Below are 14,504 nucleotides of genomic sequence, written 5' to 3'. Positions count from 1 at the left end.
ATGGGGATAGTTCTACTTCAGTGTTTGAATTCCTGTGGATCTCTTCTGATGCAATTTTAGAAAAAATGTCAAAGACAGGAAAACATGCAAATGTAACTCTGTACTTGTATAATTTGAAAAATGAGCAATGTGTACATCGGAAAGGAACTACAGGAGTTTGTATTGTTCATTTATTTTTGGTTGAAGTTGAGGAATACCATATGAAATTGAATATTTTAAGTGTACTTTCAGACCATCAGTTATGACTAGACCTGTGTAAATCCTGAGTCAAAACAACACAATGTTCAAAATCGGGTTTCCCCCCCCCACTTCAGTTTTAATCCATGAATGTGAATTTTGTAGGCAATTTACTTTTGTTGGCATTGTATGAGTCTTCCCAGCCTTTCTGCTTGTCAATGGCAATTTTAGAGGCAGCTTTTCAAAGCAAATTTCCAAATATGGGGGGGGGGGAAGTTATCTGCCGTTCCTTCTTTTTCTTTGTTTAAATGGTTGAATCTGCCATACACGTTCACCTGGGTAGTCTGGTTTTACTCAGTTGCAGAGAGGGATGGAGGGGCTGACTGTACTCTCACTGAGCCTTTTAACCATTGCAGGTGTGGCACTCATGAAGCCTGCTTTCTTCGGTGTCAGAGCTGAGACTCTCTTTAGATTCTTTGCTGTCTAATCATAGTAGAGAGGTTACGCCGCTGTGATTTCCTTGATGGAGGTTCAGTCACGTACATTGGCTGTTTATTGTCACGCAATGTGTACAAAATGTTTTAGAAAACTCTTTGACATTGAAGCTGACTGATAGTTTCATTGGTCTCTAGAGATGGACAGGTAGTTTGAATCAGCCTTATTTTCTTAAGCAACTATGTTTAAAAGATGTCATTTAGGCTAAAGCTAATCGTGTCTTTTACTTTATTGTTATCCTTCCCTCAGAAGTCCTTTGATTATTCTGTGAATTCACTAGTTAGAATTTACCAGTCAGAATTGCTGTCTCGAGGGGAAATCAAATAAAAATGTTTATTTTGTGCCTTTTTAGATCCGGTTAATTCCATGGAATAATATTACTCTACTGTTAAGGTTAAGGATTTTTGAGGGGTAAATGAAATCTGCTGGGAAACATCAGGATCTTCATACCCCAGACCTACAAAGTCTTCCTGTTCTGGTCAGAGACCAGCATCTTCCCTTGACAGTATCACCACAGTCTAGAACCCAGCTCATGTTAACTCACGGTTACAAAAATGCCTTTGTAGGCTGAAAGCCAGGTGATAATGATCTGTGCTTCCCCCACTTGCCATTCAAGGTTCAAAATGCATTTTTAAGTTCTTAAAACTTGAGTTTTAACTTTTCGTAAGTTCTTCTATTGGCATCTCGGAATCATTCTTCACTATCAGTGATTTGTATCGGTATTGCTGCATTTAACCAGTGCTTGACTGAACTATTTTATCCTCACTGAGGTAAGTTTGGGCTTAATTACAGTGTCTTGCGTTCTGGTTTGCCAGAAACGTAGAAGAGATATTTTCAGTGTTCACACTAAATTGGAGGATTTTATTGTGTAAGACAAATACAGACAGACTACATAGCTTGCAGTCTAACTTTGTTTATATGTTTTATGGTGGGACAGAAAGTGTAAAAGTCATTGCAGATGCTCATCCAAACCTTACGGAAAAACGGTAACGGCATGGGTCCTGTTCGGATCTGCTGTTGCCACCTCAGACTTGAGGTGTTTATGAGTTGGTGTGCTTAGCATGTGGTGTGGCAGGGGAGGTTGGAATGATGACCACCGGTAGCATAAGCTGGACAAGAGTGGGAAAAGGCAGGCTGCATATGCCTTCAAAAGTTTTGGTCTGTTAGGTGAAGATTAAAACAATCTTTGATAATTCAGTAACTTGTACAAGTTTCTTATTCACTGTGATGCTCGGCATGATTATTTTGAAGCAACTGGCTGTCCCGATACACATCCCTTCCCTTTCTCTTACCTTTCCTCTGATGCTACCATGCTGTTGCCATTTGACAGAGTATTTGTGAAACTTTCCCTCTGCATTACTGGGCAGAAGGTCCCCAGAAGCTTTTTAGCTAGAGTGCACGTCTCAGCCTCTGTGTTGTGGCTATCTAAGTGCTGTAGCATCTAAGGAAGTGGATGGCAAAATATAGCGGCTTTGGGCAGCTTCAGTATCTGTTTGACCCATTTTGCTTTATTGATGTTGTTTTGCAATCTTACGGACATAATGCAGAAATGGGCTTCAGGAAGGTCAAGCAAAGCAAATCACTGAGATACTGCTAGTGAAATTTCAACTAGTCATGGGGGAGCAGAAACTGAGGGTGAGGAAGGGAAGGGAAGGATAGGCAGAAACGAGACAGTATTGGTGCCAAGACTTCAAACTAATACATATTTATTGTGCCTGTTTAGCAGTATTTGAGGAATGAAAATTTACCAAGAAAAATATGAAACCATTTATCTGCAAAAGGATCATTTGGGAGCTAATACTTCCTTCAGTCGGAGCCTGAGGCAGGAGGGTATTTGGATATTGCAGCAGTGAGTACAACTGAAGTGTTCACTTCTACAGCAGGGAAGCAAAGCTAATCGGTCTGCATATACCTGCAACCTGATGACACCCCTGCATGGCATGCGGAATCCAACAGTGCATGCAGGGAGTGGAGACAGGAGGCACATGCCCTTGTAAACACAATAATAATATGCATAAGAAGTTTATTTTAATAGATGATCTTTCCAAGTTTCCTGTTGTTCTTTGTTGCATCTTTTTCTCATTATCACTATTCAAAGATGTTTTTAGTGCTGCTCCTCTTTCTAACCTTGGGTTATTTCAAACAGATGTTTTTGAAGTGCTTTGTTTGTGTTCCATTGAATTCATGCAGGAAATCTCAGGCAATTTTTTTTTTTCTTTTTACATGAACAGCCATGAATGAAAAGCGTTTCCTACAATTTACCATTTTTTCAGCCGCACACCACTTTCTTTTCACGATTTTTAGTGCAAACTTAGCACTGCTTCATTTCTACCTGCTAATCTATTTCATAGCACAATGAAACAAGCCATCAATTTCAAAAGTTTCTTTTCCCCCAAGAGGTCATTGCCCAATCATGCTCTCCAAATTTGACGAATTGCACTTTTGACCCATCAGATCGCTGAGTATGTATTTCATGGAATCTTGATGTTTTTCCATAACATTTGCAATTGTTAATTTTTACTGGCTGAAGCAGCCATTCTCACTCCTTTTTATGGCTCAGTAAAGTAGAGGTGAGTTATTGCAATTCAAACAAGGATGTAAGATTCCCCCAAGCAGTGGTGCATGATATATTCTCAGGATGCACTTCTTTGGATGCTTGCATAGCATTTTTGAGTTCATCTTTAAATAGGACGTGTGGTCTTGGAGAAATGAGCATGGCTCAGAAATTTGCTTTCACCTGAACTCACTTTTAACCATCAGTGCTGCAGTGGCCAGATTGTGAGTTTGGGATAAGTCCAGTTCCTGTGGATATTAGCAAACATACAGGTTTGACAGGCTAGTAGTGGTTAGCCATGGTACACCTGGATCTATTAGCCGGGCTGGTAATTAAAGTAGAGAAGGAAGCAGTCTGCAGTGAAAAGTCCAAACTAGTAAGGTGTCAGTAAAGACCACTGTATGGACAACTATTAAAAATCCTTTACATTCAAAAAAAACATGACTGGGACCCTATCTGAACTATTTTTTGATACAGTTTGTGGCTTGGCAACCTCCAGCTTTTCTTTTGTAATGGTCTTTTCTTGCCGTTTCTCTCCAAAGGCTATGGTTCTCCTGATAGTGCCCAGATTGTTAAAAATTCCTGGCATGGCCAATATCTGGCTCAACACCTTTGTCACGTGCACCTAAAAGCTGGCGACAGAGTTGGTTTTCCAGCCTTTAGCAAAAGAGAAGGGAATGTTTACTGCTGACTTTGGGAATGCTTCCCTCAAAATAAAGATAATTAAGGGTAGCAAGAATGTGCTTGTTTTGTAGAAGTATAGACTGGCGAACTTGCAGCCGCCAAGAGGGAAATGATTTTGCAGTTTAATGCAAACTTTGTGGGCTTTAGGAGAACAACAGCTTGTTTTTAACAATATTTGTTGAAAGGGTAAATTGTATATTGAGAAAAGGCATACTAAATATCTGAGCTAACAAATGCATATGCTAGTATTACCAGAGAAGCATGGTGAGGTCCTGAACTTTCAGAGTAATTCTTTCAGGCTACAAAAAGTGCAAATAGCAAAGCTTTAGTACGGTGACAAGTAAAATTTTATTACTGACTCAGTTCATTTTTCTGATTTTTAGACCAGCGAATCAGCTGCATAAGTAATGGCCATCAATTAGCTCTGTAATATTCCTGGTAAGTATGTTGTCCTGAAGAGAAATCAGAGGCGGAAAAGTGAGGATCCGCATCTTAAAAATGTCTAAAAGCCTCAGCACCTGGGTATCCAAAATCTACCAAGGAAGGGTATAAACCTTTAAATATAAAGGAAATGGTTGAAGTCTTTAACCAGAAATCTGAGCATTGGCCATTTATGCCAGTTTAGAATAAAACATGTTTTATCAATGAGTTACCTCTGATCATAGCAGAAATTAAAGTTAGCAGCTGTGTAAAATGTATCGTTCATGAGAAAGTGCTTTATAAATCCAGTTTTATATCTAGCACAAAATCTTTGGCTAATATCAGCTGGCCTGTCTCTACTGGGGTCAGTAGCTGACCCCATCATCACTGGGGTCAGTGATGCTGACTTCAGGAGCGTATAGCTGCCTTAGGGATCTAGAGGAACTTAGGCATCTGTTGAAGTAAGCAGGAGTTTGCCAAGCCCAGCAAAGCGCGTTGAGGTCATACGAGAATTGGGCATTGATCTGTGCCTGTCTCTTGCCATAGCTGATGGTGTGTAAGTGAGGTGAAGTCTTCGTCTGGGTCTCGGAAAGTGCTGATGGCTGAAGGTGGTCTGAAAGGAAGCAGCAGCTTGGGAACCACTTCTCCTGCCTTTGCTTACTGGGCGTTTCTGAAGACCAGGCAGGGATGTATTCCTGCTTGAACTTCACACTGCGTGTGGACTCTAATCTGCACTTGCCTAACTGCCCTGTGGGTTCCTAAAAGCTGCTCTGGAACGTAATTGATTTCAGGAACTGGAAAGACTGAGATAATTGCAGACTTTCTGCCCATGGATATTTTAATGGTAACAGATGGGGGAGAACTAAGGTTACAATGAAATATTTTGAAATTATCTGTTGAACTTCTCCCTGATCTCTTCAGTGAGCATTAAGTAAAGACCCAGTGTGGAGCGCTGACATTCAGATCTGCACAAAGCAATCTGCTAGCATCATTTGGAAGAACAACCTTGTTCAAGGACCCAGAAATGTGATAATTGTGGTTTCAAAGAAAAAGATTCCGTCTGTATAAAACAAAGGGGAATGCGTCACTGGATGCATCGACGCTAAACTGACAGTGTGTGTTAGTTGCCTCAAATGCAAATTTAGATGGTTCATTTCAGGTACCTATTTTTAAAGATGCAAATTAAAAATTGTTAGATTTGTGTCTGACATCTTATAACTGAGGTCGTTTTTATAAAAGGCACCAGTGATTTGGAGAGGCTTAATTCTGTGAGACTTCATTTGCTGTCTTTGGATCTCATTTTCAGCAAATTCAGTGATCCTGTGGTTTCTCCAAAAAAAACTAATTCGTGCTAGTGTCCCAAAAATTAGTTGTCCTCCAAAAGAAAAACCTTACTTTCGGAAACACCAGTTAGAAGATGGCTAGTTGTGAAAGCAGAATATAACAGCATTTCTTTATGTCAAATCTGAAGTTTACCCTTGTTCAGCTCTCAATTTGTTCAGTGGGAAGAGTCATCTCCCCTCATCTTAGCTGTCTGAAACCACAATGACTGCCTAAGCTCATCTTTTAGCTCATTTCTATCATTAGGGGGGAAGGAAGGTGCATCAAAAAGGCAGAGCACCCTTTCCTAAGGAAATACGTGACAGGCAGCTTTTGAAGGTGATTCACCATGCCTATCGATCTCCAGTGACTTCCATGAGCGTCTGTGTACCTGATAGGTTATGTTGGGTTAGGTGGTTGACTTGAAAGAAAAAAGACCCATGACCAAAACTGCTAAGGACATCATCACCAAAGATCCTGACATCAAAATTTTGCCCACATTAAGGCTTTTTACTGCTTATACTTCCTGACTTAGTTCCCAAAGTTCAGAACCCAAGAATGGGGAGGGTGTTTGCACTTAAGAAATGAGTACACCCTTTAGAAGTTTTCAGCAGCAGGAGATGGAGACAAGGGTAATTCAAAGGACTTGGTCCTGAGGAACTGCTTAGGCTGCTCTTTTGTTGAAAATCCTCCAGTAAGCCAAAGTTTACTGATGTTTGGGCACAGGACTTTCCTTCCTGGAATAGGCATGAAGGAATTTATGACTGCGAAGTGAAAATATAAACTATATACAATTTCACTTATAGTTGGCTAATGTGGTCAAAACCTTTTTTGACTTAAGGTGACACCATCCTGCCAAGGCCACTGAATTTACCATTGTTGCATTTTCATGCTTCTAAATAATACAAAATTAATTGATTGCTTCAATTTTTTTATTTTTTTTTTTATTATTATTCAAAGACAGAAGGATATTTCAGGAAACATGAGGAAGGCAAAACAATTACTTGGGAAATTGCTTATAATTTCTTCTGATGAAAAGCGCCAGTGTAGCAATGCTCTGTGTTTCAGTGCTTGCTCCTTGCAAACACATGTTTTTTCTTCCTCTGGATGTTGTCACTTGCATTTTTCTATACAAAAGCAGTGACAGAAGATAACTACCCAGCCTAATACAAATCCACTGGGTCACAGGCTACCATTTGCTCTATTTTCGGTTGTGTTTTGAGGATTACTGCTGGAGCTGGCTTTTTAGGTTCTGTCTTTTCCTCAGTGGTTCACGCATGCTATATATGCAGAGCCTTAGAGTATGATGTGGCAGACTGTGGAGTGAATCATACCTGCTGGCTGTTGTGAAAAGACATGGTGAGCTCCTGGATTACTTTCTGTGTGTGCTTGTACCCCTCCCACCAACCCACTATTTGAATGGAGCATCAAAGAGTTTGCAATGCAAACCGTGGAGGCATCTTGTCCACCCAACTGACTGAAACTACTGCGCACGTGCGTTGTGCCACATAACCGCGTGCAGTCTGCTCTGCATACTTTTGGGCAGTGTAAAATATCGTGTGCCTTTGCTTTGCAGTTTCTTTTCACCCTAGCAGGCGCTTGGATACTGGCATGGGGCATCTGGCAGACCTTCTACGTGCTCGCTGCTTAGCCGGTCTGCATGTGCTCTCTAACTTTGATGTGTCCCCGGAATATCACATTTGTTGAGTTTGTACATTATACCGAGATAGCAGCTGCACACCTATTTCTGTGTAGCAATTCTTTAATAGAAATATAGTTCGCTGCGCAGCGCGCATCTGTTTCTCAAACTTAATGAATTTCCTACCGGTAATTATGGTGGTTTTCCAGAGAAGGGCAAGGAATGTACTGTAGAACAGAAGGCAGGGTTTTGTCTTTCAGTTCAGCAGATGTTTGTCTTTCCAGCCTGTAGGAGCGACCCTTGGTCTTTTTCTGTGTGTAAACGAAGCTGGCATTTATGGTATCAGATCTGCTTCTGATTGTTATTGTTCTGTTAATTTCTAAAGCTTGTGGTTGATTTGATTTATTTATTTTCATTCTTTTTTAAAAAGCAATTTGAGCTGGCTATCAAAAGAATGTTATCACAAATGAGTTGTCTTTGAAATCATCCTCTTGGGTTTTCCTTATGTAAGGGTAATTTGACTAACAAAAGCCACATAAACACAAACTGATAGCAGAAGGTGCCTCTTATTCTTGTCCCCAGAGTCAGAGTGACAAGGATTTGCTGAAGCCGAAAGTGTTCCTCACTGGTGTCTAATTGTAATGACGTTCTTTTTGTTTGCAAAACAACTCATGAAGGACCGAATTGTAACTGGTATCAATGTCATTGTGTGCCAGTTTTTGCTTGTGAACAACTGCGATGAACAGGACTGTGAATAGTGTCCTGTACTGAAGTTAATGCTGTATGTCTAAGCATTAATCATGGCAAGATTATTAGGAATGTTTTTGTATATGGATGTAGCAGCTTGCATTCTTATCCAATATGCAATTTCAACGCCTTGTACAAGTATTGCCCACTTCCATTGAAAGTCGCTGGCATTTGAGACTGAAGGAAATGCCTGAACAGCACAAAGTTACTTCACAAGAATAGGGAGACGCGTTGAGAGCAAACCTGATTTCTTACAGAATGTGCTACAGGATCCTTTATGTTTACAGGGAACCCCCAAACTGTTTGCTCATGGGGTGCGGTGTCAGAATTACACTGAATGCAATGAGACTTTGTCTGTTTAAGGAAACTTTTGACTTACATTTTAAAAGTTGATTCCAAAGCTTTTGAAACTTGAGGAATAACAAGAACAGATCCTCTCCTGAGGTGTGAAAGCAGCATTCAGGATATGAAACACGATGTTTTGTCACAGCATACACCCATTTTTGTCAGGCATCCATAAAATTCAGTTCTCTGTGCAAAACTTTCTTGTACCATGTTTTCGGTACATCAGTAAAGCCTGGTACATCAGTAAAAAACTCTCACGAAAGAGTTGAGAAGAGACATTTCAACTATCGACGTAGCTGTGGAATGATTTAGTGTTATGTAAAGGCTGTCTCTATTTGTGTGTATGAACTACGTACGTCTGTGAAAGGAAATAAGAATGACACATGTTGTCTGGGGTTATTGCAGCAGGAAGCCAGTAACTCATTTTAGCTATCTGTGTCACCATTAGCGAGGGTGGCAGATGTTCTAATGTTGCTCAAATCTCTTAAAGTTTTTCAGAACATTTTCATATTTTGGAGAAAGATAATTTAGAAGCCTTTTTTGGTGTGGTGTGGATCCCATCTACCTTCTGCTCTTCCTGTTCCTCCTCAGATGGGAGAGAGGAAACTTAGAATAACTTCTTTTAACCCATATCTGTAGCAAACTTTCGAACTCACGACCCAGGCAAACAATCCACCCGTGAAGATTTTCTGCTCTAGGGTACAAGTCCTTTCTCACACAGAGCTGTTCTTTAGGACTGATCTGTCAAAGATGATTCCCTCAGTTTTTCACCTAAGCTCTGGGATCTCCAATTCCAGTATATGTTAAAAGGGACCAAGCGATGATCACTTCAGTGCAGGGTTCCCCTCTCTAGTGAGGGCCTTCGCTACATGGACAGGGCTTAGTTTTGGTAAGAAATTCCACTGCTGTCTTTCTTAGTGAAACTTGTATCAGACTTAGCAGAGGCTTGTGAACAGCTTTTTGGTCTCAAGAGTACTTCACCAGCTCTAGCAGTGCTGTGTTCAATAGCTTGCCCTCTTTTCCCAGCTATAATAAAAAAATATCTCTGCTTTCTACAAATCTCACCTGTCAGGTAGTAGGCTATTATGGTTGAAACAACATATGAATTGGGTTCAGCTGTCAATATCAAACTGTTTATCTGTTACTATCAAGATCAAAACAGGGATAAATATTCACAGAATCACAGAGTAGTAGGAGTTGGAAGGGACCTTTGGAGATGATCTAGTCCACTCGCCCTGCGAAAGCAGGTTCACCTAGATCAGGGTGCACAGGAACATGTCCTGGCGGGTTTTGAATATCTTCAGAGAAGGAGATTCCACCTCCTCTCTGGGCAGCCTGTTCCAGTGCTCTGCCACCCTCAAAGGAAAGAAGTTTTTCCTCCTGTTGAGATGGAATTTCCTGTGTTCCAGTTTGTGCCTGTTGCCCCTTGTCCTGTCACTGAGCACCACTGAAAAGAGCCTGGCCTCGCCCTTTAGGTATTGATAAACATTGATGAGATCCCCTCTCAGTCTTCTCTTCTCCAGGCTGAACAGACCCAAATCCCCCAGCCTTTCTTCATAAGAGAGGTGCTCCATTCCCTTGAACATCTTTGTAGCCCACCGCTGGACTCTCTGCAGGTGTTCCTTGTCTTTCTTGAACTGTGAGGCCCAGAACTGGACACAGTGCTCCAGATGTGGCCTCACCAGGGCAGAGTAGTGGGGGAGGATGACCTCCATCGACCCACTGGACATGCTCTTTTTAATGCACCTCGGGAGACCATTGGCCTTCTTGGCCACAAGGACACATTCCATCCTTGGTAATCTGCAATGATACTAGAATTTTTATTTTTTTTTTTTTCATTTTTCACGTGCATTCAAAATAGTTTTTTCCTCAGGTGGCCCAGTGGTATGAGAATGATTTTTGGAGTAAAAGACTGAGTTGTACTGTTGAAAACATGTGGTGAGTCACAGTCATAAAGCTTTGAAAATAAATGCAGAGACTAGCCACACAGCTTTGCAGAGTTTACACCGGTTTAAAGGAAGTTGCCTCAAGTATTCAGACAATATGTGTGCTTTGCATGTTAATTGAAGTTGACTAGTATCCAGACTGTGGTGGTGTTAATCTTCTCTGCAGTGATATGTAATTTTATTTTTTAAAAAAATCAACAGCATAAAAGCAAGCCCTCTAGCTAAGGATATAAATATTTGTACACAGATACTGTTTTATTTATAACAGAGAGGAGAATGCTTGGAGCGATTACTCAGAAATTTTGCATTTCAAGAACACGTAGAAAACAGCATCACTTTTTCCAGTTATTCAGTTTGGATCTAGAGTGGCTTTGGGTCTTTGAGCTGTGTAACTTTCATGGACTGAGTTCAGTTGCCCAGTTTCTAGTCATTTGCTTTCTATCCCCCTGAATCTTTAGGGGAACATTAAAGAGAGCGTGAGCAGGGCTGTGAAACAGCGTACACTTTGGATAACCTCTCTCCTTCACCGAGGACCCAGCCAGCCTGCTTTACGCAAATGTATTGCTCTGCTGAAGGCAGTGGGATTATTTGCAGATACTCCCAGGGGTTTTTACGGTGGATGCATACGGATATTTTCCTTGGCAGGGCAGTGCAGGAGGCCGTATTCTGGAAGTGGTCTAGCCCCTTTTCCAAGATTTAACACTTACTTGAACTCCCTGTGGGGTCAGAGGAAGTTCAAATGCATAGCATTGCTCTGGACTAGGCTTTTCCTTTGGGTAGTTAAGGGATTATTCCGAGGACTAAAATGTATAATAACTGTGAAGAACAAAGGTTCCCAGGCTTTTTCCATAATATTTGGCACACGTTCACAGAGAATTTGCAGACTGGAGGGATAGATTCCCTTGGAAATCTCATTAAGAAAGGCATTAGTGGTATCTTAATATAATTAAACAACTGGATTTAGAGCTAATATTGTGTGACCAACCAGTTCTTTGTAACTGCTGTGCTGATGACCGTAATCTGAGAAATTTTTGGCTGACCTACAGCCTGGCTTGCTTGTGTGTGCGCCATGGTCTTAAGGCAGCTTAATGTTAGAAATGGTTAACACTTCCCTTCTGGTCTGGGATCTCCTTAATGCACAGGAATTTGCTGCTTCTCCTACGGCTAGCTCCACGGGCTTCAGTGGAACTAGGTCTGGTAGATTCGTGCAAATTTTTGGTTCTGAACTTGAAAGGAAAAGGAGGGGGGGAAAGAAAAGAAATAATAAAAATTTAGGTTTCGATCAGTCTATAATGAACTTTTTGAAACAGAACAGAACAAAACATGCTTCGGTTGAAAAAAGCGTTTTGTTCATACAAAACAGGTAGTTACAGTAAAAGCAAAGTAAATGATGAACTGGATCCCTTAAGTTGGTTCTGATAATTATATCAGTATGTTTCTTTTGGTCAGCAGCCTGACAGACTCAGCATTTTCCTGCGAAATGGTACATGTGGCTGAACCCTACGCGCTTGCTGCAATGACTAGTCTATGGGGTAGAGATAGGAAGTCAGCATCTTGCCCTCTGCTTCCACGGCTTTAATACAAGCTCCTAAAAATAAAACATGTTAAAAGTTTGTGGTAATGGTTTGATTTCAGTCAAAATGGTTCGGTGAATTTGATTGCATTCCGGAATTACTTCAGCCACCCTTAAACAGAATTTTTCAGCTAATAAATTTGTCTGGATGCCCTTCGGTGGGACAGCCTGGCCTTAACTTTATGATTGCTTTTAGGACTATTTCAAAAAGCAGAGAGATACATGGAATGCAGTGAAGACAAACTATTGTCGGGCTCTTATTTAGTAAAGGTGACTGACAGCAGCTGCTGTGACTCAATGAATCAGAAATAGTTATAGATAATGGATGGTAAGACAAAGACAATGTAATTTTTTTTCACATGAGAGTGGCTGATCGTGTGACAAGGTTTTATTATAACAACTGTACTTCTGTTTTTTCAAATGATTGATGCACGTAGTGCTCTGCATAATCTTCTTCGATGATGAATGTTGGTGCCGTGAAGCAGCCGTTACTCACTGTGCTATTATTGTACATGAATTTTGAATGACTTGTGGCATAGAGCTGCTGGGTACTTAAATCAATGAAATAAAAGTCAGGAAGAGCCAAAGATAATGTTCCTCCTTCAATATTAACTCCTGTGGCTTGTGTACAAACAATGTTTCTGGTAATTAGTTAAGGGGTCATATCTCTGGACTCCCCATACATGGGATGAAGGAAGGAGGAGGCATATGCAATGCTTACTGTTCGGACATGAAAGTTGTTTTATTTGTTTCTCTTCCTCCCCTCCTGCATTGGCAAGCAAAGCTGGGAATGGGTAGGAGGGATCAATGGTTTGGCTCTATGGAGGAGGTGAACTCATCTTCCACGTGTGCTGCCCAAGGCTGGAATCAACCTGAAAGGTGGGGGAGCACCTTTCCTAGCTCTGCTCATCAAACACAACGTGTTGCTGCTCACATCTGGGGGTGCGCTTACACAGGAGAGGGGTATGGGAGCGCTGAGCCATGTTTCTTCTTCCATAAAGCTGAGATTGTTCCATGGATTCCCTGAGCTGGGTTCCAGGGTTGGAGGGAAACATGCTGGCATAGTTGAATGCTCTCCACCTGGCTTACAGAGATGACTTCTGTTCATTGTATTTGTACATCACTGATCTTCCCATCTCCATTCTCACATCAAGAACGAAGCATTGAACAATACTTTTGTTTTTTTGACTGCCGACAAGCAAATGAGTTAATCCTCCTGGAGAGGTTCCACCTCTTGCTAAAGATTCTTTATAGAGCTAAATATGTAGCTATGTGTCAGCAGTACCGCTGTGAGTAGGAGTGGCATTTATGAGACCGAGCCAGAGGAACAATCAATATTTTTTATGATTTTTGTTCTGCACAGCCTCACTGTTTACGTGGGGAAAGTGAGGGGAAGGAAACACAACTGGAAGGAGCTGTTGGGGCAGTGCACACGGGCAGACTGATGGCTCCTCAGCTCTGCCATGAAGTACAGCCCCATGGAGTCTTGGTTTCCTCTGAACGCACTAATGCTAACAGGGACGTTGTGATAGCAAGGGAATACAGATACTCACTTCATTTTAAGAACCTCATGTACGTTTCTGCTGTAGGAGGTTGGGCTCTCTATACAATTAACAAAGTGAGAGCAGGCACCTATATTGGGCTCTCGCTATGAATTACTTTCTGGGAAAGGTTATTTTTCTCCATGGCCTGTCGAAAAAGATGAGGAAGAGTAGTCTGCTAAGTAGAAGACAAAGTTTAGATGACATGACAACTTCTCTACATTTTCGCGTCTTGAACAGGACAAATTAACAGCTTGTGATTTCTGCTGTGCTGTTAAATGTACATTTCAATGTTTATTTAACTGATGAAGACATTCACAAAAATGTTTTAACACATCAACTTTTTATCCCATTGTCCTTTTAAAGGAATGGTAATTTTCTTCTTCTAATTGTAAGTATGCGTATTCTTGGAATTTTAAAAAATATTTACATTTTACTCTTTACTTTTACATTTTCTTCTCCTCTTTCTTCCCTGTTTTGTTTTTCTAACTTGCCACAGAAAGTAGAGCGAAGGGGAGGAAAAGACAAAAGCAAATTGCACAAATATATTGTCTTTGGCACAGGAGACATTTTCTGCACAAATTTTTGTTTTTCCCCCAATAATTAAAATAACCTGATAAAAAAACTTCCATGAGTTCTGTTTAATATAGATGGGATAGTCTAAGGGTGACCTCTTGACCTAATGAAAATCATAGCATTTCCTAGCCTTGTATAGTATTTCTACAATAGTATTTCTAAATATACTCTAACACAATTTTGCATAAATGTACTCTAATCGTCGTAAATGGCTGACATTTGTCAACAGATGCTACTCAAGAAGTTACTTCCTTTCTTGTGGCTGGAATGAAATTGCCCTCTCTTAGCTCCTGTGTTAAATTCCAAGTGATTTCTATTTTGACTTATTTCAGTATGAGTAGGGGACAGTCATAACTTGCTGACTTATTTGAGCCTAAATATAGTGTGATGTTTGCCTGGCATCATTGTGACTGATCTTTGAAAAGTGATTTTTGTGGACTTCTTGTGTTCGGCTTAAAGAACCTTGTAGACTTCCAGAAGTTTTCAC

At 40.8% G+C, this 14,504-nt stretch overlaps 1 protein-coding gene across 8 annotated transcripts in view; it reads left to right on the top strand.

Moving 5' to 3' along the window:
* PDE1C (phosphodiesterase 1C) overlaps window positions 1-14,504 on the top strand; it is a 315,435-nt gene that overhangs the window by 218,290 nt on the left and 82,641 nt on the right. The window lies entirely within an intron of this gene.

This window comes from Rissa tridactyla, chromosome 2 (genome assembly GCF_028500815.1).
Source record: "Rissa tridactyla isolate bRisTri1 chromosome 2, bRisTri1.patW.cur.20221130, whole genome shotgun sequence".
NCBI classification, from domain to species: domain Eukaryota; kingdom Metazoa; phylum Chordata; class Aves; order Charadriiformes; family Laridae; genus Rissa; species Rissa tridactyla.
Note: the sequence above shows the minus strand (reverse complement) of the source record. Positions and strands in the feature narration are given on the sequence as shown.